This window comes from Pteronotus mesoamericanus, unplaced genomic scaffold, assembly GCF_021234165.1.
Source record: "Pteronotus mesoamericanus isolate MK-2021 breed Mesoamerican mustached bat unplaced genomic scaffold, CSHL_Meso_final contig_90, whole genome shotgun sequence".
NCBI lineage: Eukaryota > Metazoa > Chordata > Mammalia > Chiroptera > Mormoopidae > Pteronotus > Pteronotus mesoamericanus.
This window is the reverse complement of record NW_026555277.1, coordinates 23,356,003-23,378,062: the sequence shown is the minus strand read 5'-3', so window position 1 is coordinate 23,378,062 and position 22,060 is coordinate 23,356,003. Positions and strand designations below refer to the sequence as shown.

Here is a 22,060-nt window from a genome sequence, read left to right as displayed (position 1 = left end):
GTTTTTGAGTGATAACTGCAGAGCAATGCCTATTTAGAAATCCAGGCTTAGAGGACGGGTGATCTCTATCTCACTGATGGTATTTGGGGCCTGCTTCTTGGAAAAAGAGTTATCTCTGATGCTGATGGAATTGAGAGGGATGAACACAATGGTGGGGGAAAGAATCTAGTGTAGACAATGAAGTGCACAGTCTGCTCGGGCCCTGCAATGGTCTCACCAGGGCAATGGTCAGAATAGCCAATAGGAATCACATAGAGAGTGACTGGCTGTCAAGGCAGGGCAAAGGTGATATTTTCCAAGGCCACATGGTCAGCTTGTTACTGACACCCCCACCGCACCCCTATTACCTTTTAATTCCTTTGTGTTCATGATTACTGTCCCTATAAAATCCTCCTTCAAATATTTTGTAGGAAAGGTGACCAGTGGCCTGACACATATTAAATCATTCAGCTAAGATATGAATAAAGTTCTCAAAATACAATGATTAATAGATTACCTGTTATATACTTAGAACTATGCCAGATGGTGTGAGGAAACTGAGGAATTTTTAAGAGATCATCCTTATCCTTGAAGAACCTGGAATTCATTTAGGAGGTAAGCGTCACCAAGAAAAATAGTCGGCAACAACTAAAAGTGCATCATCAATTTTCCAAGGGGTGTAGAACAGAAATATATAAAATGTTATAGAAGTGACGTATACATTTAAGAAATAAAGTAGTCCAAGAAAGTGAAATTTTAACTAGAACTAGATAGATAGCTAAGGCTGCAGTGGCCCAGAGGACAGGGTCTGCCAGGAACCGAGGTTGGGCCCCTGAGGAAAGCAGGACAGCCTAGACTGAAGGATTCAGGGAGATGGTGTTTTGTAGCTGGACTAAAATTATTTATGGAGTCCTCAAAAATTGCTCCAAAGGACACAGGCTTGATGAAGAAGAAATGAAAGCCATGGTAGCACCCAACGGCTCCCTCCCAACTTTTGACGTATTTACAAGTGCCTTGGTCTTTTTACTATTACAAAGATCATACATGCTTGCTGCAGAGGAATTTAAAAGTACCTGTAACAAAAATTCCAGCCCCAACAAAAAAGAAGAAAAAAATAGAAAACCACTCTAATAACTCCACTTAGCAAATTCTGAGTAAAGAAGGCTCATAGTGAAAAGGATTTTGGAGAGTTATCATGGCAACAATATGCAGGGTGGCTTTGAGGGGAAAAGGTGAGTGTTAGGAAGACAGGTTAGAAAAGTAGAAGGAAAAGTCTGTCATAAGAATCCTGGTGCCAAGCCTAGAGCAGTAGCTGTGGGAATGAAGAGGAAAGGTTGAATCTGAGACCTTCTAGAGGAGGCCGCCATCAGGCATTCTTCTGATAACTGAAATGGCTCAGAGAGGCCCCCCCACAGCCTATTGGAGTTCTAGCCCCAAGGCACAGCCTCTGGAATCCTTGCCTGGATCTGCCCATTCCAATCATTTTCTTCTGGAGTCTGTATCACCTAGCATCTCACGAACTGGCCTGATCCCAGTTTCCCAGTTAGGTGGCCCTAGAGTAGGCTGAGGGTACTAAAGTTCTAGAATTACTATCTGCATGAGAGAGAAACTGTTTCCCAGCTTTTCAAAGTATTTTTCATGGACCCAGACCCTCAGACTGACCTCATGGAGCCTTGTTCAGACTGAGCAGGTGTTGAAGGGCTTGGGGTCAGCCCTGTGCTTGGGGACGAGGCATCTCTTTCAGGGATGGGACTGTAACCACCGAATGGTCAAAGCAGCCTCTGTGTACCATAATACAGCTCAGTTCTTCCTTGTTTGCTCTCTCCCTCCCATCGGCAAACGACTTTTCTGTTGCTCATGCTTCTCCCACTCATTTTCCAGCTCTGTTTTGCATTAGCAATTCTTTATCACTCTTTGTATAACCACCAGCAACCTCTGTGCCTCCAAATTACTTTTGAGTCACAAGCCAAGAACCAAACTGCTTTAAGAGAAGCTAGTTTTCTAGGCAATTAAATAATTAAATTATTTTTTTTCTTTTCTGTGAAACATAGGGTGGATAAATCTTCAGAAATACCGGCACTTACATTAACAGCAACACCTACGGTTAATAAGAAGCTTGTAACAAATTTTAGGCTTTCGTCTAACATTGTTCTCCTTCTTTTCCCAGGCACACGACTTCCCAGCTGAAGCCTGCATTTCTCCTTCAGCTAGGACCAAAATTTGCCAGTTGAATTAGAGAAATCGTGGGTGCTACTTCCATTCTTAATTTTAAAAAGATTACTCATGTACTTTTTATGTGTCTGCATGAGAAAAATACAAGAACTGGAAAAGACACTTTGAACCTAGAAAAAAGATTCAAATGTGAAGGATGGCAGGCTGTCCTACCAGTCACCTCTGGACTGTCACATGAAGGAGAAACAAGCTACTATCCTGCTTAAGCCACTCTACTCATGTGTCCTTTTCTTGCCTCAGCTGGTCTGTAGTCCAACTAGTTTTATCCTATTTTAATGTAGGGAAACTGTGAAGTCAAATAACTTCCTTATATCATTCACACAATCTGCCATGAAGATGTCACAGCAGAAATAATAAACTGGAAACTGCACATGCGAAAGAGTTGAGGTTTGTGGGAAGATGCGTAGGATAAAGAAGGACTTCTGGCCAGGATGTCAGGAAAGCTGAATTCTAATAATAGCAATTACCACTTATTGAATGTTTATAATGGGCAGGTATTATATAAATGCTTCCTACTTATTATCCCACTTAATACCCTTGAGGCAGGTACTTTTTAAAATCCTTATTGTACAGATGAGGAAGCTAAGATCAGAAAATTAAATAACTTGCCCAGAATCACAAAGCAAATTGTCAGAGCTCAGATTTGAAGCCAGATCTGATTCCAAAACCTGTATGTGTGACCTGTGATGTTGATACTTCAGTATCTCTAGGTCTTATCCTAGGTAATTACTAGCTATGTGACATTTCACAAGGAATTTTCCATCTCTGGATTTCATTTTCCTTAACTATGAAATGAAGGCACCGGATAGGACCATCGCTTGGGGTCCCTTTAATCCCACTACTGTTGAATGTCTGTAGTTCTGTTTGGCTGTGTGATGATTTGCTGGGATCTAGGCGAGTAGTTGAACCTATTTTTTTTTAAACATGTACCACATCAGTGATCATGGTGATCTGTAAATAAATCACAGAAGTGCAGTCAAGCCTAACAAAATAATCTGTGGCATTGACCCAGAGATTATTGCTACTGTTTCCCCAGCCCTCTGCTTCCCAAACTTCCCTGCTTCACATTTTTTACTTGTGGTTGGCTACCACCTCACTACTCACTGCCTTAACTCAAACACATGGCGGAAATGGAGGACTTGTTTCAGACCCTCTAACATTTCCAAATCACACCATACCCACCAGGTGAATCCTAGCTCCTGCTTATGTAGTCAGCAGCCTGGGCATCGTCAGCATCATTGTCATCGCCATCACCACTCTGATGCTAGGAAAGCTCTTAACACCATCGTTTCCTTAGGTTCTTCCTCTTCCAGCAGCCCAGCTCTACAGAGCTGGCAGCTCTTGCTTTGTCCCACCCTGAAGGAGTGAGCTCTCAGCACCCTCTGCTGGGCTCTGCCTGCAGCTGAGAACCTCTCTCCGAGGAGGAGCTGGCTGGGCCTGCCCCAGAGCTCCCAGGGAGGTCACCTGAAGGGATTAAACAGGCACCCACTTCAAAGGCATTCCAGCAGAGTGGAAGGCGGTGCTCAAATATGCTTCTTCCCTGGATGCCCAAATGGCAGTTTTCCAAATCTTGACATTCGGGCCTGCTGAATTACTTCCCTTATTGTGAAAGGGGCAGAATTCCTTGAGTTCAGGATCCTCTGGCCAATCTCTGTGACCCTCTATGTACCAGTAGAAGCCACCAAAGACCAGATGGCAAGGTTTCCCATTAGATCACCCATGATTCATCCCTAATTCTGTCACTTAACCGCTCTCAAATGTTGGTCAAGGCAACTTTTTTGTTGTTGTTGTTTCTTAGCTATGACATATGGATAAAAATCTATACATGCCTTGCCTGCCTCACAAGATGTTGTGACAATAAAAAGTGATAATTTGCTGAAAAAGACATTGAAAACTCTAGACTACTACACACAATCTAGCTCTTCCTAGTCTGATATCAGTGTGTATGCACTGATCCACAAAGTCATTTTAGGAAAACAATAAAGCAAGTTCTTATAAAAAAAAATGTATTAACCTGAAAATTTTAAACCAACAAAATCCATTAAAGGATTAGCCTTCCAAGCCTGACTAGGATATCAAGCTTGTATCAAACATCTCAGTAACCTACGATGTAGATTCTACAAGTAGAACCTGGGATCAGAAGGGGCAACGATGACCCCAGAGGCTAATCCCAGGTCAAATCTAATTAGAGTAAGAGGGGTCTGCATCTCAAACCTATTTTATTTCCTGCCATAGGAATCAACAGGGGGGAAATCAACCAACTGATTCAAAGTGCCTGAAATGCTAAGGGAGGATGGGGGTCCCTACGTGCTTAGCCAGGCTAACGACCAGACTCAGGGGGGGCAATTTTTGTTACTACCCCTGCCTGGAGACCACCCTTTCCTCCTATAAACATTTGTGCTTTTGCAGTCTCATTCCATTGACTCCTCTGCGCATGCCCTGGACTTCAGCGCCCTTTAGGGTGGGGTCTGGCCTAGCCACTAGAGGGGTGGGTCATGTATAGGTCATTTAAAGTTTTGTAGTAGACATCTTTTAAAAACTAAAAGAAATAGGTAATATGAATTTTATACATAGGTTTTATTTAGCTCAACATATCAACGTATTTTCATTTCAACATGTAATTAACCTAAAAAATTACTAAGGAGATATATATTTTTTTCATACTAAGGCTTTGAAATTGGTATGTATTTTACATTTATACCCATGTCCATTTGGACTAACCAAATTCCAAGGGCTCAAGAGCCACACGTGGCTGGTGGCTACTGGATCGGACAGTGTAGCACAGAAGCATGTCATCCAGTGCCATTTTGTTTTCTATCCTCAAAGTCAAGTTTCTAGGGCTTCCAAAGAACTAATGAGATATCCTGATAAAAGATGTCTATGGCTTAATGAAATTAAGAGGAAATTAGAGGCATCCAGCCTCTCTACTCTTCCTTTTCCCTTAATCACCCCAAGTCACACATATACACACCTATACATGCACCCTTGAACCATGCAGGTTCCTCCGTCTCTTCCTAGCAACTTATGTATTGGAATGGGACCTGTGGCTTAATTCCTCCAAAATGGTGAGAATTTCAGGTCAAGTTGTGCAGAGATAGTGGCAGATGCGCTGGAAATATGGGACGTTCTCGCAGGACTGCTCAAAACAAAAGGAGTGAGTGGCTACCTACTCCTCTTGAGTAGGAACAGACCTATTCAGTGCTGTGGCCAAGACTGAGCGTCCTGGTGATTTAAGGACAATGAGTTTGTGAACACAATCACCTCCAGTGTTTCTTGGCTCTCAATTTAATTGAAACAGGCATGTGCTGAATGCCTACCAAGGATCCCGCCAGACAGTGAAAACTCTGAAAATAGAACCATCTCTTCCTCATCTCCGTATGGCCAGTGTCTCAACTGGGTGAGTTTATACAATTTCAACAAAAAGCAAAAGACATTGGATGTTTTCACTTTCCTGTGCAGCTTTATTTCAGATAAGTAAACATTTGGGAGGCTTTCTCAAGCATGAAATCCACTGGTGGACCCTCATGTCCGCCTGGGTCTTTCCTGGGTGTGTGGGGGAAGGAACTCCATGGGGAAGGAAACAACTCAGCCTCACTGTCTCACAAGGTATGAACTGAGATCACCAGATCCTCAATATAGCTACAGAGATTTTAATTTTTATTTTTTTAAGATTATTTATTTATTTATTTTTAGAGAGAGGGGAAGGGAGAGAGAAAGAGAGGAAGAGAAATATCACTGTGCAAGAGAAACATCAGTCAGTTGCCTCTTGCGTGGCTCCAACCGGAGACCTGGCAGGTGCCCTGACTGCAGGAATTGAACTGGGACATTTTGCAGGTTTGCATAGTTTGCAGGACAATGCCCAACCCACTGAGCTAAACCAGTCAGAGCACTACAGAGAGTGCTATACTCTGATAATTTTCATGGAGGGGAGGGGGCCATTGCTACAATTTTAACAGAGCTTAGTCCACTTCATCTTTAAAGGCCCCAGGCAGAGCTCCAGGCTAGTCTGAAAGGAGGAGACAGTAGGAAAAAAGGAAGACTCACCAATCCTGATGCAGGAGAGCCCACTGGGTTTTGTAGCCCAAGTGGCCAAAGGAGATGCTTGTACTATTAGAAATGAACCTTGGCAGCTTTCAGCCCTCACAAGCTGACAAACTCCATAGATCATTTTGTAAACCACAAAGTCATCAGCTTAAACAACAATATAAAATTGCTAGTTGAGTTCATAAGCTATCCCACACAGTGCTTTGTAGCTTATTACAGAGGAAAGTGGAACAGAAAACTCCCTGGCGTTGGAAATTTCTCGGGGAATCACGAGCTGGAACTTTGAAAGACAGAAACGTCTCGTCAGTTCATCTATGGCCCATGTGAACAGGGCTCAGTCAGGAACAGATTATGCTCCAAAAGTCCATCTGTAATTCAACTGTTGGAAACCCGAATGCATTTTCCCATAGAAACGTTGATTTTGATTAGGACCCTAGCCTACTCACAAGGACTGTTTAACCAGCAGCACTACTGAAATATGATACTTTTACCATGAAAAAAGTAGGGTGCTAGGTCATTTCCATGTTAGGAATAAGCACTGGAGGAAAGTTAATAAATTGAAGAAGAGTTTGATAGTCACAATAAGAGCTGAGGCCAGAGGAAGATCCCATAATAGAGTCTGTGACCCGGAAACGCTGCTGCGCCCCGCTCCCCAACACCCTCCCAGTGACTCCTTCCAGGCCCTCGCTGCCTTTGCTCTCCTCCTCCAGGTGACTGAAGAAAAGTGTTTGCCCTCTGACAATTGCCATTTCTTCCCAAATCCTGCCCCCTCTTGGAGGAGGGTGCCTTCTCCCCGAGCTGTTGTCCCAGTTAAGCTTACCTCCTTCCTGAAGAGGAGCAAACCAGGGAAGGGAGAAAGGAAGCCCTGAAATTGTTTTCTGAGTGAGCCTGTTCTCTGAACGTGGTGCGGACAAGCCAAGAGGCCGGTGCTGCTCCCTCAACCTAAGGGTAGAGCAGGTCAGGGAAAGAATTCAGAATTTTGAGTTGTTCAATAACAAAATACTTATAAATATTAATCTAATATCAATGAAGTCCACATGTGCTACATTTTATAATTATTTAATAAATCGGTGTTAACTTCAGCGTTCCAGTTTCCTTTGTGTATATGGAAGGAAACAATTTTTTTCCCCTGATTTCCAAGCCTTTTGGCAAGCCCTGGAAAAGCTAATCAGCCCGAAGAATTGTGTCTGTGGCCCAAAGTTCCTAGCCTTCTGGAAGACAGCACACTGACCAGAGTGACTGTGAGGTTGTGCCCGGGTTGATGTTAGCCTTAGTATGGATCATCAAGATATAATTGATGTCCCAATTTCAGGAAATGTTCTTGTTTCAGTACCAACAGCTGGAAGCATCTAATAAGACAGAACAGAAAAGCTGGCAGCTTGTAGCAACATTAAAATGGAATACCTAACCCTCCACCAATTCTTCCTGCAGAAATCCATCATAGAGAAATGTTTTCAGATGAATACAAAAGAAAGTATAGAAGGATATTCACTGTAGCACTGTTTATAACCCTGAAAACGTGGCAGCAACTCAGGTACCCATCAGAAGCAAAGTGATCCAATGACAACTACACATCTATTCCATGGAATGCTACTCAGTTGTTTGAAAAGAAAGAAGGAGATCTGTATTTACTGATGTGAAAACATTTGAAGACAGATTTTTAAGTGAAAAATGTTTCAAAATAATCCAAGCCCAAAGATAACATATAAAACCATATATTGTTTCTATGTGTGTATCTGTGTGTGTGTGTGAAGAGAATAAAGTACTGGAAAGAGGCACATCCTAGGGAAGTGACCCTTTTTCATTTTTCAAGGAGGTAGCATGGAAAGAGACTGTCAAGTCTTTGTGAACTTCTGTATTATCTGCATTTTTATAATGGGGAAGTATTTGTGTATCGGTTGTATAATTGAAAAGCTACATACAAATAATAATGAAAGTCCAATAATAGTATGCATGCAGTGTAGGTGAGTCCAGGCTTGAGCTTACGTCTTGTTTTCCTTGAGACTTGGCAGGTCTAAGCACGCCTGGTGGGGCAGAATTTCTAGGAATCTGTTTTTGAGATAAAGAGCCACCTGGGAGAGGTTTTTGTCCCAAGGGAAGAAGGAGGCAGGCACACACGTGTGTCCTCATAACCAAGGCTCCGAGGGTGGATGGAAGGAGAGGGTGAGCCCAGACCTGTGCCGTTTGCTGCAGAAGGGGCAAGTGGGTTTCCCCATTAACTGACGGCTGGAAAGTTGGAAATGGCTACTCGGGAGCTCAAAGAAGAAGGGCACTGAGCAGATGCACACAACGACTACTCCTCTTCCTCACTCCCTGAACTTCTGCATTCAGTAGCAGGATAAATATCATCAAGTCACCCAAATTTAAAATTTGGCAGCCTTGTTTCTCCCTTTCCATTGTCCCTCACACCTAGTTCACCAAGCGCTCTCAGTTCTCTCTCAAAATGGACCTCCCAGCCACCCCCTTCTCTCCATTCTTTCTGAAATGACTTTGTTCTCCTCGCCAACAGGACAGCAAAGCCTTCCTGCCTCAAGCTACCCACCCCACAGCAGGCAACTTGAAGATTATTTTACCTTCTTCACATCCAATGGTTCCTCCAAGTTCCTTGGAAAGTCATCTTTGGCTCCAAGCAGATCAACTCATCTCTGCCATTGTCCTCTCTTCTCCTTCTGCGGCATGTTTGCATTTCCTGCTTTCCAGGCACAACAAAATGACTAGCTTCCACCCTACCCTGTGATTTTACATTCAGGCCTTTGCATCCACTATGCCTCCTGCTTGAAATGTCTTCTGCACACTTCTCTGTCTGGTGAACTCTTACTCATCTTTCAAGAACCAGGTGAAAACACTCCGCCCCCTTCCCTCCGTAAGCAGAGCCGGTGACTTCATCCCCTGTGCTCCTGGAACACCTTGTACATGCATCTATCACAGCAGAGTCACATTGGATGGCCAATGCTGTCTCCTAGCTTGCTTCTAATACAAATCAGAGCTCTGCCAGGATAGATTTTCACTCATTCATTCATCTATTCATTCATTCGAAGAATATTTATTATTTTCTGTGTGTCAGTGACTGTTCTAGGCATTGGGATTATAGCAGTTAAGGTAGACAAAGCTCTTAGGGTTTCATTTTAGAGGGGAAGAAAAACAAAAACAAAGATAAATATTGACTCTAATATTGGGTACTAAAAAGAGCTAGAAATACAAAGACGTAGTAAGGAATTGGGAGTCTCTGGTATTTTAGCTATGATATTTTAGGTCAGGGAAGGCCTCTGAGAGGATGTGACATTTGAGCAGAGACCCAAATCAAATGAACATCTGGGGGCAGGAGGTACGGCAAGGGGAGGAGGATTCCAAGCAGAAGAAACAGCTAGTTCACAGGACCTGAGCTGCTGGCCATGCCCTAGGTGTGTTCAAAGTACAGTAGCAGGTCTGTGAGGCTGACGTTGGCAAGGAACAGAAGGAGGGAGAAGAGAGATGCAGGGGTCTTGAAGGCCATAGTAAGGAGTTCAGATTTTATTCTGAGTGTTGATGGAGTGCTTTGATTTAATTTTTAAAATGTTTATCTTGGCAATTATGAGGAGAATGCGAAGTGCGGGGTGGGGTAGGGTAAAGGAGGGGAGAACAGTTAGGAGGCTCCTGCTACAGTCAGCCCATGGGCGAGATGGCGGTGTCTTGGATCGGAGGCGGGGAGGAGGGTCTAGGTTAGGTGTACTCGGGACAGTACACTCTACAGCAGGTCTTGTAGGTCTCGGAAAAGAGAGAAGCCAAAGTGCAGGTTAGGTTTTTGGCCCAAGCAACTGAGTGATAAGAAACAAATTATCTTATTTTTTTCATATATCCTTCTCATATGGTGCTTAATATGCAGCAGGTTGTCAAGAAGTTTCTGTTTAAGTCTGGTCTGCAACTATAAGGTGTCATGACTTTCGTCTGAATACTGCTACTAATCTAGTCAGTCTTATATAGGATTTTTATGAATGCTCTTATTTTGATATAGAATTTTAACTCAGAAATCTGGTTCTAGGACCCACCCATCAGAGGTGGTGCTCACATTATGAGTGTTAAGCTGTGTGTGTGTGTGTGTGTGTGTGTGTGTGTTTATTTCCACAGAAAATGTGGCCAGAAGAAAAGTCAATATTTTAGCTTCAGTTATAAATGGTATTTGGTTTCTTTACAGTGTTCCTGTGTTTTGAAAAGGACTTAAGGAAGGGGTGATGAGGATGCAAATAGGAATGGAAAGAATTCAGCAGAACCTCTGAATGACAGATCAGCCTGCCCCACCCCCGACACACACGTGCGCGCGCTTGCACACACACACAAATTCCTCTGGGCATTTTGCCAGCTGAAATGCCTTACATGTCTTCAGCTAACCTTACATGCGATTCTCTATCATGCCACATATGTAACAATGCACTAAATTACTAAAATACAAGCAACCATAATCTGAAAAAACACTTCCCCGATTTCATCTTGAAGTCAACCCCTATTTTCATCATAGATCAGCTTTATTTGTGGCAGCTTCTGCTTGAAAATTAAGTGTTTTTGATACAACAATGTCCTTCTGCTTTGGGATCTAGGGGTAAAATAAGACACTGGGCCTTTTTATGGGTCTCAGCAGAGTCCTGAAATATTCAGTGAACCCCCTCAGTGAACCCTCTTGGAGAGGCACAGGCATTCAAAGGCGTTTTCATTGTAATGGTGTATATGTGGTATATACTCCTGAAAATGCTAAGTTATGTAAATCTTGCACTAAAAACAGTAAAGTTTGTGAAGAAAATATAGTCAGTGCAAACCATTCAAAATCTATGGAACTTGACAATTAAGATACTACCTAAATAAATAACAGCTAGCACATTTTAAAATAAATATACTAGCACAATTAAAAAGAGATTATAAATTCTTAATAAAAAATAAATATAGTATGAATTTTAAACTCAAAAGGTCAAATTATTGTGATAAAAGGGGCTTTAGTTAAAGATGGTTCCAGATGAGATGTTTTTGGTCTTCCTCCCTTTGATAAGCAGAGTCTAATTCCTTCTTCTTGAATCTGAGTTGGCTCTAGTGACTTATTTGAGCAACAGTACAGTTTAAATGATGTTCTAGGACTTCTGATGTTAAATTATAAGAGCACTTGCAGCTTCCACCACAAGCTTTGGGAATGCTGGTGTTGGAGGAAGTCAACTGTTGTGTAAGAAGTTTGACATGCTGAGATCAACATGCTGTGAGGAGGTCTGAGTTATTCATGTGGGAGAGGAGGGAAGAGAAACTCAGCCAGCCCCCACTATTCCAGCCACCAATCTACCAAATGAAAGTACCAAAACAAAGGAATGGTTGAAGGAAAGTCTTTTTACATTGTGCAGAGACAATTGAGTATCTACATGCAAAACAAACACTTAGGTCCTTACTTCATACTATACACAAGAAAATGAAAAGACAACTCCCTAACTAAAATATAATATTTGCAAATCACATATCTCACAGGAAATCTGTACCAAGCATATATAAAGAACTCTTAATGCTCAACTATACAAAGGAAATAACCCAGTAAATAGATGCGAAATATTTGCAGAGACATGTTCTCACGGCAAATAAACACATGAAAAGATGCTCATCATCATTAGTCATCAGGGAAATGCAAATTAAAACCATGCTGAGAAACCAGTGCATACCTTTTAGAATGACTAAATTAACACAACAGAGAGAATACCAAGTGACGGAGATGAACATACCATCCTCACTATTTTTGCTATTTTAGCACATTACCTGTATTATTATTTATGTACCACTTAGAAAATAATTCATATCTAATATTAATGACTGCTTCAATATTACATGGAAAATAATACCTCTGAAACCACAGATTTGATGTGCTAATGTGGGTTTTAAAATACGTCCACACACTTTTGACGTACTTCCTTTTGACTATAACTGAACAATAAAAAATAAATTAATAAAAACTTTTAAAGAAATAATTGGAGAACTAAGAAAATGTTATCTTATATCAGACAGTGACCTTTAGTAGCTTAAAACAAAAACCAAACAAACAAAAATACCCTAAATAAAGAAATGAAAAGGTGTAGGTTAATTTCCCTACCCTTGCCATGTAGGCAAGAGTTAACTAATTCCCTTGTAGCAGACAGACTGCGGTAGCTTCCTCCTTGTTCTCTTTTTTAAGGCACAAACCCTGGCAAAACCTAGCTGACATAATGTGAGAGCAATCGAGTAACTCCTCAGAGCAGACCTGAGGTCTCCTCTCAAGGGTCACGTGAGAAAGCCGTCTTGCAAGTAGAACAGCCCCAGTGAAGACGTCTCATGACTGCAGGCTGGGTCAACATCTTAACTGCAACCTTATGAAATCCTGCCCAGCTAAGCTTCTCCCAAATTTCTGACCAGCATAAATTATAAGAAAATAAATGTTGGTTTTTTTAGCTACTAAGTTTTGCAGTGATCTTTTATACAATAGCAGATCATTGTTGTCATCAGTTTGGGCTGTCATGGTTAGGCTGGGTGACTTAAACGACAAACATTTATTTCTTACAGATCTGAAGGCTGGAAAGTCCAAGATCACGGCACCAGCTGAGGTGGTGTCTGGTGAGGGCCACTCCCTGATTCACAGATGGCGGTATTCTCACTGTGTCCTCGCATGACAGAGAGAGAGCATGAGCAAGAGCCTGCACACATGCTCTGGGCTCTTTGTTCCCTTAAAAAACCACTCACACCATCATGAGGGCTTCGCCCCATGACCTCAACCAAACCTAATTACCTCCCAAAGCCCCATCTCCAAGTACCATCACATTAGGAATTAGGCTTCAGCATATGAAGGGGGAGGGGCATTAACATTCAGTCCATAACAATATAGTTATATATTTCTCCAGTAGACATTATATAATAGAGCCAAATGGCCTTTTTCAACAGGGGATACATGTAAGAATTAAGCAAAGAATTATTTGAGTAAAATAGTGAAATACTAAAAAAAAAAATTACTATTTTTGTCAAGTCACCAGGATATACACTATGTACACAAGGATGGTACATAACTATAACTATACTAGGTGCATAGGTGAGAAGGTAATTCATTACACACGATGGATGTTCTAGAACACTAGGTTTTGGTGTTCTCAGTGAACATCAAAAGAACTCGAGAGAAAGGTCAAGTGTATCGACACCAGAGCTACACTGTACTGTAGTTCCCCCCCTTATTTGAGGTTTTGCTTCTGTCTAAAAATAGTAAGTGAAAATAACCCAGAAATAAACAATTCATAAGTTTTAAATTGCATGCTGTTCAGAGGAGCATGATGAAATCTCTCCTTCTCCAGCTCCATCTGACCGGGACGTGAGTCACCCCTCTGTCCAGTGTATCATGCTGTGCGTGTTCCCCAAACGTTACTCACGGAAGAGCCATCTAGGTTATCAGATCAACTGTTGTGGTATCACAGTGCTTGTGTTCAAATCACCCTCATTCTACTTACTAAGGGCCCCAAAGCTTAAGAGCAGTGACGCCAGCAATTCGAATATGCCCAAGAAAAGCCGTAAAGTGCTTGTTACTTCGGTATCATCGAAAGGTCAGCAGCAGCCTAACACTGTGTCACAGTGCCTCGGTCATTCCCCTCCCTTCCTCTCCACCCGCAGGCATGTTATCATCTCCCATCATCACAAGCAGGGTGAGTACAGCGCGGTAAGATATTCTGAGGTCAAGGGAGAGCCACAGTGACATAACTTCTACTACAGTATATTGTTGTAACTGTTCTATTTTATTATTGTTATTGTTAATCTCTTACGGTGCCTAATTTATAAATTAAACTTTATTGTAGGCATGTAAGTATAGAAAAATATGACATATGTAGGGTTTGGTATTACCATTGGTTTCAGGCATCCAGTGGGATCTTAGAACGTATCTCGCACATGTAGGAGGGGCCTACTGTTTATGTTCAGATCCAGGCTTTCTCTGTAACCTCTGAAACAGCCAGGGACAGATCACTTGCTCTCTCTGTGCCTTAGTTTTCCCATTTGTAACAGGGGATGATAAAATTACCTCCTCTCTTCCTTGAGTTAGGAGGATTAAATGAGTTAATACATGTAACAAGGTCAGCACATAGTAAATGTTATTTAAATGTAAGTTATTATTTTTGTAAACAACTATTAAAATTATAAATATTTGTTAATATATCACCTAAAAATCATCTTGCATTATATTAGTGGTATATATTGCACACTAACCCAGGTGATAAATGACTCCCCCCCCCGCCCCCGCTAGTCCTTTTGACTGAAGTTCTTCAAAATGCTGCATTAAATCTTTCAAGCTGCTAGAATCAATTCAATAAGAAACTGCTTCGGCTCAGGAAGCTAGCCCCAGGAACTGCCATCCTGGGCCTGCACGGATGAGGAGGGAGAATTATGGGTTTGAAATCTGCAGTGAGGAAGGGGGAATATAAGAGAGCCCAGGGATTAGAATTTTCACTGACCCCAAATGAGCTCTCAGCCACAGGAGAAGCAGAAACTGTCTGTCTCTTTCTTTCATTTCTTCTTAACAAGGATTTGAAACTTGAAATTAAATAGAAGTTAAACTCCAAACAGAACTGACCTTCTAAACTTCCAGTGTGTAGCATGGGATCAATATAAGCTTGAAAGATATACTGGCACGTATCTCTGAGTTACTGACAGCCTGACTCCTGGAGAGCAGTTTATATACAGGGAGAGTCCGACCCAGGGTTTTAATAGAATAACTATTATACATTTAATGTATCTACTTATCTGTAATGTAAGAATAATCCTGAGATTTAACTGCTGATAATACTTGTTTTGTGGATGAGAGCCATATTACAACTGTGTTTGAAAAGAATTTTAAACTAACCCTACTGTGGGCAGGGCCCTTGGTGGGCACTTGAGTGCTAGTTTGAAGGAAAAAAATGTGTGTGAGAAGCATGTGATGTTTTTGCAGTGGTTTGAGGGCTGGGTTTGGTAATTATACTCTCCAATGCAAAAATCCAATGTGGCATAATGAAAAACACACCTCTGTTCTGCTTCCAGAACGAATTCCAAATACAGGACAGCCTTTGCCCACGCTGACTGTGTTCCATGAAGTGTGCCTTTGCTTCACTTCTGTGTCTATGAGAACACTAGGATGAAAATAAGAGACATAAAAACGTGCCGCCGCCTTGCTTTTGCTCCTGTTAACTCTGTGCCTCCAAGATACCCTCCTCATCACCCTTAGTGCTCAATTGACCTATCTGAAAACACACACAAGACCAGTCTTAACAGAAGGAAAAGTAGTCATGTGGGTAGCAAATCAACTGTATAGTTCAAATCATTACAATAAAATATTGTTCATTAAGCACCCTGCAGAGTTATTAAAAGGATGGTTTGTGTCAGGTAGGAATAAAAAGCCAGCAAGGAATTGCAGTTTAGTGTGAAACTCCTTTTTCTGCTACAAAATTCTTATCCAAGCCCTCCCTGCAATGTCGAATATTTGGCTACAGAACTCAAAACAACCAAAAATCACCTCAAAGATTTTGACCCACATGTTATGAACATTCATACATCTGTCTTCCCTTATCTAATAGAATTTGCTCATCAAAAGGGGAGATATGCTCAGTCTTTCTGTATGAGAATCAGGGGGTATAAAAATATCAAGTACTCCCCTTCGCTGCCTACATGGAGGGCTTATGCTATTCACTGTTTACATAGCATTCAGGGGATTATAACCTAGGTTATGGGGTATTGTTCTTTCTTTATATTTTTTTGAGGCTTACTTAGTGGAGAAATTTCTCTCAGAACTTGGTATCTGGAATGATTGTAGTTTTCATTAACAACTTTCATTAAAGGTTTCACTCTTTTTGCTTCTGTTACCAGGAAGCTCAGTCAAATTCCTGCACTAATATCACAACTTGTACTGAACTTTTAGATATGCATTTTGTGTGATAATGTTATCCCTGGCTTTTTATCTTATTTGTCCAACTCTAAATTTCCCTTTTCCACAATTTCTTTACCTACACTTTTTATATTGCACTATGTTTTTGGATCTATATTTTGGATTTAAATTCCTAAATACAGTATGTAAAAAAAAAAAAGTGACTGCATTTTTTCACCAGTTATACTGACCAGAAAAGAACCATTGCTTTCTTTACCATGTGACACATTTTAGAAGATACCACCCCAGTGATCCTGGATATATTTTGGTTTATCTCTTCTTTTTTTTTTTTTTGTCATAACAATTATTGCCATTTATTTAATCCTTACTGTGGTCCAAATACTTTTTTTATTTCCAAAACTATGGAATGCTTCATGAATGTGCGTGTCATCCTTGCACGGGGCTGCGCTAATCTCTGTATTATTCCAAGTTTAATGTATATGCTGCTGAAGCAAGCACTATTTTAGTTTATTTTAAACATTCCCAGCAGGTTCTAACATCAAACATCATTCGGTTGTTACTTTCTTCGTTGGTATGCCTGGTTAGAATTAATCCCCTTGACCCTACTTTCCCTCTCCTATATTTCTACCTCTTAACATATCATTGACTTAGACGATTTTTGTGCTCTTCTTGAGAATTGCCTCAAAACCAAAATCATAAAAGGACAGATATAAGGCCCAAACCAAACAACGAAGAAACTACCCTATCTCCATGATCAACGTGATAATAAACAAATTTATAAAACTAGTAATAAAAAGAGAAAAATATCTGCAATATATGACCACAGGTAAATTTTGCTAATACATGAATTTCTTAAGAGGGAAAAAACAAAAAACAAAAATACTGGAAGAAAAATGAATTAAAAATATGAATAAGCAGTTGACTAAAAAGAATACAAATGAACAAGTAACCTATAAAAAGGCTGAAACTTACTAGCTATTTAAAAGTGTTAATTAAGACTGTATTGATATTAACTTCTCATTGGACCTGTTGTTTTTAAAAATCTTCTCTCATTTGGTTGGTTGACTTTTTGTTTTGTTGACAGTTTCTTTTGCTGTGCAGAAGCTTTTCAGTTTGAAATAGTCCTATTCATTTATTTTTGCCTTTACTTCCCTTGACTTTGGGGTCAAATTCATAAAATCTTCTCTAAGACCAAGGTCCATAAGTTTAGTACCTATGTTTTCTTCTATGCAATTTATTGTTTCAGATCTTCTCTTTAAGTCTTTGATCCCTTTTGAATTACATGGAAACAAACCGTAGTCTCATTTCATTTTTTGTATGTGGCTTTTCAATTTTCCCAGCACCATTTATTGAAGAGGGTTTCTTTTCTTCATAGTATGTTTTTGGCTCCTTTGTCAAAATTATTTGCCCATGTATATGTGGTTTTATTTCTGGGCTCTCAATCCTGTTCCATTTGTCTGTGTGTCTGTTTTTCTGCCATTAACATGCTGTTTTGATTACCATTGCTTTGTAGTATAATTTGAAGTCAGGTAGTGTGATACCTCTAGTTTTGTCCTTTTTTTCCTCAGGATTGTTTTGGCTAATCAGGGTCATTAGTGATTCCATACAAATCTGATGTTTTTTTAATGTCATTAGGATTTTGATGGGAATTACATTAAATCTGTATGTTGCTTTAAGTAAGATGGATATTTTACCTATGTTGATTCTTCCAATCGTGAACACAGAATATCTTTCCATTTAACTGTGTCTTTTTCAATCTCTTTTAATAATGCTTTGTAGTTTTCAGTATATGTCCTTCACATCCTTTGTTAAGTTTATTCCTAGGTATTTTATTCTTTTTGTTGCAATTGCAAAAGGAATTGTTTTTTCCTTTCTTTTTTTGAAAATTTCATCATTAGTATATAGGAATGCAGTGGGTTATTATTTTTTTTTGTAGAGAATAAAGTTTTTATTCACTCCCCAAGAAAGGAGAGGGGCATGGTATGGAGAGGTATACCAGGTGCAATGGATTTTTATGCATTGATTTTATATTCTGTAAATTTACTGTATTTGTTTATTGTTTCAAATAGTTTTTTGGTGTACTGTTTATGGCTTTCTATATAAAGAATTGTCATCTGTTAAAAGTGACACTTTTACTGTTAATATCCAAAATATCTAAAGAACCCATACAACTCAACACCAAACAAGCAAGCAATCCAATTAAAGAATCGGCAGAAGACCTCAACAGACATTTCTTTGAAGAAGACATACAAATGGCCAACAGCTATTTAAAAAGTTAGTCAACTCCACTAGCTATTAAGGAAATGTAAATCAAAACTACAATGAGATACCACCTCATACTTGTTTGTATGGCTATTATCAACAAGACAAATAATAACAAGTATTGAAGAGGTTGTAGAGAAAAAGGAAACCTCATTCATTGCTGATGGGAATATAAACTGGTACAGCCAGTTTGGAAAAAAAATATGGAGGTTTCTCAAAAAATTAAGAATAGAGTGTCCATGTGACCCAGCAATTCCTCTTCAGGGTATCTACCTCCAAAATTTGAAAACACTTATTTGCAAAGATATATACACACCACTATGTTCACTGAAGCATTCGTTATTCATGGTGGCCAAGACATGGAAACAACCAAAGTGTCCTTCAGCAGATGACTGGAAAAAGTCATCTTTTTGTATATGTCTGTATATACATATATACAATGGAGCACTACTCATCCATAAAAATGAAATAGTGCCATTTGCAACATGTGTGAACCTTGAGAATATTATACTAAGTGGAATAACTCAGTCAGAAAAAGCAAAGAAACAAACGATTCACTCGTTTGTGGAATATAAAACTGAAACTCATAGACGCAGACAGCACTATGTTGCCAGACAGCAGTGGTCACCAGAGGGAAGGGCAGTGGAGGGTAGTAAAGGGGGCCAAATATATGGCGACGGAAGATGATTTGACTTCGGGTGCTGGGCACACAATGGAATACACAGATCATGTATCATAGAAATGTACACTTGAAAACTATATAATCTAATTAACCAATGTCACCCCATTAAAGTTAATAAAATAAAAAAAGACGATCCTGAGAGTGTTTTGCTTATCCAATTGGGAGAAAAAAAATTTAAAAAAAGAATTATAAAACCTGATGGGAATGTGATTAAATATTCCTGGAAAAAACCTTATGTTAAAGATGAAAAGCCTGTAAAATGTTTTTAACTAACTCTCACAAAAATCCATCAGGAGACTTGTACAGTTTGTGGTAGTAAGGAGACAACCTACATGTTCACCACTAGGGTGATGAATAAGTGAAGTGCATGCATACAGTGGAATGCCAGACAGCAATGATAATAAATGAGCTATATTTTCACATTGCATGAATACACCTCAAAATCACCGTATATAAGTCTAATATATAAGAAACAAAATGAGTACAATTAGTACAGTGTCATCTCTACACATTGATATACACACACACACACACACACACACACGTATTTGTCTACATATTAAAAGCACATGTAGACACCACCACTATGAACCTTTTAAGGATATACATATTTCTACACAGAAAAATGGACAGTGAATTAAAAGGATAGATATTAAATACACATGGGAGGGAGAAAGATGGGGGATAAAGAGAATAAAAATAACATAAATGAAGTATAAAAGAGGTCTTGCCTGAACTACTAGGCTGAACTGAAGTGCATGAGAAACTCAGCTTTGGGAAACTGGTGTCTGTCTGTGGAAACTGTCCTTAGGCCAGAATTTATTCTAAGACAATAATTAGTCTCTGTGACTTTCTACCTTTTAAAAAATTTAAGTAAAACCTATTTCACAACCAGAAATCATAAATGTAAAACCTGATAACTTTTCACACAGTGAACACACTCACATAATCAACTTAATCACCTCCCAGATTGAGAAATAGAATATCTTCGAGCCCTGGACGGGTGCTCAGTTGGTTAGAGCATCATCCCAATACACCAAGGTTGTGGGTTTGACCCCTGGTCAGGGCACATACAAGAATAAACCAATGACTGCATAAATAAGTAGAACAACAAGTCTCCTCCCCCCACTTTCTTCCCCACTCTCTAAAATCAACAAATACATTTTTTTTAAAAAAAAAAGAAAAGAACATAGTCAACTCCTAGAAGTCCTTACAGTCCCTACCAGCTCATCACTGTCCTTTATCAATGTCAACCACTATTCTCATTTCCCCAAGACTGGCTTTATCTATTTTGGCCTTCTTATAAATGGAATTATGCAGTGTGCACTCTTTCATGTCTGCTTCTTTCATTTTCTAGTACGCTTGTGAGATTAACCCATTTTTTAAAAGAGACAGTATAATACTTTAATGTCTAAACATCACAATTTATCCTAACATTGATGAACCTTAGGTTGCTTTCAGTTTTTGATTATTATGGATAAGGCTGCTACAAACACTCTTGTCCAAGTCTTTTTGGACAAATGCATTTGAGTGCCAAGGAGAGGAATAGCTGGGTCATAAGATTTGTATATGATGAGCTTCAGTAGATACTGCCAACAAGTTTTTACTTCCATCAGCAGTATATGAGAGTTCACTTGCTCCATATCCTTGTCAACATTTGGGATTGCTAGTCTTTTTAATTTTAGCCATTCTGGTGGGTGTTTTGTTTTCTTCATTTTAAAAAATCAGCTTCTACATTTCATTCAATTTTTTATCCAGGTTAGATTTCACTGCCTAACATTTCTATCATTCTCTTAGTCACAAGTTCTGGTGCCATCCCATTGTACCTACTAGTGAACATCCCACGTGCGGGTCATTCTGCCTTCTCTGCCTTCCACATCACCTACTGTTCATTGCTGGAGGGAATTATGGGACATTCTAGATCAGCACCATTATATATTGAGGCTTAAACTTCAGCAGGCTCTCTTTTCATCCCCATTGCTACTCTCCCAGTCTGGACTATCTTAATCTTTTATGCATTACTGCAATAGCCACCTGAGCAGTCTCTGGCTCTTTAATCTTTTCTTCTAGAAGTTCCTTTTCAAAACACAAAGCTGACCACCTTATTTCCTGAATTATTCTTCAGTGGCTCTTACTGAACATTTATTTCAGATCCCATCATTGATACTCTCTAAGCTACCTTCCCTATAAACTCTTGACATTCTTGCTCAGTGTTTCTTAAATATTTTTTGACTTGGTTCACACACATAATGAAACAAATGCTTTTTTTTTTAACAAAATTTATCCTTTCTACAGTGATGTACTCTGATGTTTTCCATTCCATTTTATTCTCTCTCATTTTACATGAAATATTGGCCATGACCAATGAAACTGGTTTCATAACTGACAAATGGATTGCAACTAGCACTTCATAAAACACATTAGTTCTATTGAAGAAAACCCTCCCTTTCTCCTCTCCAGGAACCTTCTGCCATATATTTCTACCAGCTGTTGCTCATCTTCCAGGGCTCTACTCCAGGAAGCCTCTTTTTTTTGTATTCCAGTTATGTACTCACGCTGTAATACAATTGTCTATATACTTATATTTTCCAGTGCACTTGTAAGGTCCATGAACCCAAGGGATACAATTGGCTTGACCAGCTTCATAACTTTAATGCGTGGCACATAGCGGGCACTCAATAAATCTTTTTTGGACGAATGAATAGTATATAATGTTCACTACAACATTTTTTACGCACAGGATGAAGCGAAAGTGAGTATACAGTTGTTTATATGGAAAATAATACAATAATTAAAAATAACACATGAATAAACTGTTTCACATACAACTGTAAAACCCACTTTTGCCCCACCCTGTACATGTCAATATCTATCCTTTTAGTATTATAATACTGAAAACAGATTAAGTAGCCAACATTTGGACATTTAAAAATACAGACTATTGTTGTGATACAATGTAGGGAATGATTTAGATGAATATTTATTGCTATGAAACAATG

General features: G+C 39.6%; 1 non-coding gene across 1 annotated transcript; it reads right to left on the bottom strand.

Annotated features, from left to right (window-relative positions):
- Positions 1 to 16,512: 16,512 nt before the first annotated feature.
- Positions 16,513 to 16,615, bottom strand: LOC129080819 (U6 spliceosomal RNA). The gene has a single exon (XR_008530218.1). It is a non-coding gene; the product is annotated as a U6 spliceosomal RNA (small nuclear RNA).
- Between the last annotated feature and the right edge of the window lie 5,445 nt (positions 16,616 to 22,060).